The sequence below is a fragment of the Aplysia californica genome, unplaced genomic scaffold (genome assembly GCF_000002075.1).
Source record: "Aplysia californica isolate F4 #8 unplaced genomic scaffold, AplCal3.0 scaffold00375, whole genome shotgun sequence".
Classification (NCBI taxonomy): domain Eukaryota; kingdom Metazoa; phylum Mollusca; class Gastropoda; order Aplysiida; family Aplysiidae; genus Aplysia; species Aplysia californica.
In genome coordinates, this window is record NW_004797645.1 from 393,034 (window position 1) to 396,169 (window position 3,136).

Here is a 3,136-nt window from a genome sequence, read left to right on the forward strand (position 1 = left end):
ATTATGACACCAAGGATATTTCTAGGATCGCCTCTCCCTCGATCAACAAGTGGAACTGGCACACAAACGGTGTCTCCTTGTTTGCCAGCTGATGTTACAGTAAAAACACGTAGATCAATCTAGTTAATACGCGTAATCACTGAATATTTCAGTGAAAACGCGTAATCCCTGTGCAGTGGCGGGGCTATTACGTGAATTCACTGAATACTCATTAGTAAAAACACGTAAAATGATAGGTCTAATTTTACGGATTTCGTGTAATCACTGGAAATTTCAGTGATTACGTGAAACCCCCGAGTGAAACGAGAATTACGTGTATTCACTAAAATATTAAGTGATTACGCGTATTCACTAGGTACGCATTCTTACTGTAACATATATACATACATACATTCATAAATACGTAGATGCACGTGTGGGTGTGGGGTGCGTGTTTGTGTGTGTGTGTGTGTGTGTGTGTGTGTGTGTGTGTGTGTGTGTGTGTGTGTGTGTGTGTGTGTCCGTGTGTGTGAATGCGTGAATGTGGATAAAAAATGATTACCCCTCTGTCTAAAACTTTTGTTCAATATGAGAAGTTCGCTAGTTTTGTTTTGATGCACAGAAGCGCACACACCCACTCAACTATAGCTGGACTGATTATGTTTTGCCCTTTATTTGGGTACCCATAGGCTAGTGCACACGCTTCGCAACTAAGTTTTTTTAGGGAGAACAAAGCGACGTTCACAAGAGTGCACGGCTAGTTTTCATGTCTTTGACTTCAGCTAGATAATGAAGGAAGACTGTGTGGGAGAGGACAGGAGAGGAAAAACGCAAAAAGAACACTAGAACAAAAAGCTGGAATACTACGTAATAAATTGAAACAAAAGGAAAAGGTTTGAATAATACATGATGGACTCAGATTAAACAAAAGAAAAGGACATTGTTCAAATGACATTTAAAGAATACGCCATCACTTTAATAAATTATATGTTATTTTTATTTTTAGTTTGTGCGTGTGTTTGTGTGTGGGTTTAGGATTTGTTGTTGTTGTTGTTTGGGTTTTTTCTTTGAGGGGGGGGGGGGCGTACAGTGATTCAAAAGTTACATGTGTTTCCGCTTCTCTTTAACCCCTACACTGCAGACCCGAGATTAAAGTAGGTCTATTTTAATCTTATTTTTCTTGGTTGAATGTGTTTTCACGCCCCCAAAGACACAATTTAGAAAATTTAGCTCAGAAGTTTCCGACTCTACCTGTCAGGGCCAACCCAGTCTGAAAGGGATACATCACAGCAGAAAGACTGAGATACTCAATAAAAATGGCATCACTCAGGAATTGAACTCGGGGTCTGGTGAGCGCCATATTGAAGCGCCTAACTGCTAAACTACAGCCACTGGTGGTCAAGGGATGAAAATCTATTCCTGAGTTTCACGAATCTTTACGACTTTATTAGACATACACGTTGGTTGTCTTTGCAACTAGTTGGAGAGCACAATTTGTGTGTCCTATGTCTTCGTTGTCCCAATGTTTGAGTGAAGAGATAATGAGATAGGAGTTAGGGGTTACTTTTTTTTTCTTGGGGTTTTTTTTTTTTTTTTGGTAAGTGCTTTACGGCGCTCACAACTGCATAACGTCATATGAGCGCGCGGGACACATTAGCCATTTTCAGTTGTTAGGAAAAATTGAATTTTGCCCGGATGGCGGCCAAAGCCTACTCTTATCGATTTTCGACCACCAAGGGATCTTCATCGTGCGCAACTTGCACGCGGGACCTCTTAGATTTTTCGCCCTTGTCCGAGAAGGCTATGTGTAGGTCTTACCTACCATAAGATAAGGGGTGTGGCTGAAAGACAGCAATGGAAAGTAGCAGTAGAAAGGTTGCTAAAAGAATCAGAAGCTCAGAGGAGGGGGCAAAGGAGGTGAGAGGGTTGAGGCAGAAAGTAGAGGCGAAAGCAGACGACAGAACATTGCTAGCGAGCAGGAAAGGAGATAATTTTAAAGAATAAAAATTTCCTTCTGATTCGAACCCGGTACCTATTGAATAAGAGGCGAACACCTTAACCTCTAGACCACGAGAGCCCTTGTTAAGGGTGGATTAGGGGTGTGGGAGCAAGAGTGTGGATTAGAGGTGACGAGGGGTTGGGAATGGGGGGGGGGGGTTGTTGCTTGCGATTGAAAATAAGTGGAGTAATAAAGATTTTCAACATTATCTGAAGACCAGTCTGCATGACCATTCTACTAAGATCACTTACGGAAAAAAAATAATGAAAAAAGTGTTGAAACATTGTGGAATCAATTCAACACAGCAATGCGCTTCCACTTCTAGGACTTTTTAAATCTCAGTTCATCCAAAGATTCCCTGAGTTTAGGGTTGGCCAATGAAGAAGGGGTTAATAAAAAGACTGTCTCTCCAGTTATGATTCTTTCCACGACTTCTTTGTAACATCTCGTGACTGAACCAGGTCTGAAAATTACAACATATAAATGGCTAATACGGGCTTCTGTTAGGGCAAGATCTTGAGCTGAGAGCTGCAAGATTCCATCTGTCACAATAATGGTAAAAAAAATCATGTTTCAGACAAGAAGTCTTTATTAAATTCTTGTATGATATTTATTGATAATCAGGTGGGCAACCCAAGGGTGGGTGGAGTGTGTGCATGTGTGTTAGTGTGTGTGTGTTTGTGAGCGAGTGAGTGTGCGTGTGTGTGTTTGTGAGTGAGTGCGTGTATATGTGTGTGAGTGTGTGTGTGTGTATGTGTGTATGTGTGTGTGTGTCTGTGTGTGTGTGTGTGTGTATGTGTGTGTGTGTGTGTATGTGTATGTGTGTTTGTATCTGTATGTGTGTTTGTATGTGTATTTTTGTTTATATGTGTACGTGTGTTTGTATCTGTATGTGTGTATGTATGTTTCTCTAGCTCTGTGTGTGGTATGTGTTTGTCTATTCGTGTGGGTATGTTATAAATATATTTATCTATCTGTCTATCTGTCTATTTATCTATCTATCTGTCTATCTGTGTATCTATCTGTCTATCTATCTGTCTATTTATCTATCTATCTATCGATCGATTTATCTATCTATCTATCTATCTATCTATCAATCTATCTATCAATCAATCTATCCATCTATCTATCTATCTATCTATCTATCTATTTATCTAT

General features: G+C 40.1%; 1 protein-coding gene across 1 annotated transcript in view; it reads left to right on the plus strand.

Annotated features, from left to right (window-relative positions):
* Window positions 1-3,136, plus strand: part of LOC101864238 — a gene marked incomplete in the record, with an annotated part of 27,784 nt that overhangs the window by 23,622 nt on the left and 1,026 nt on the right.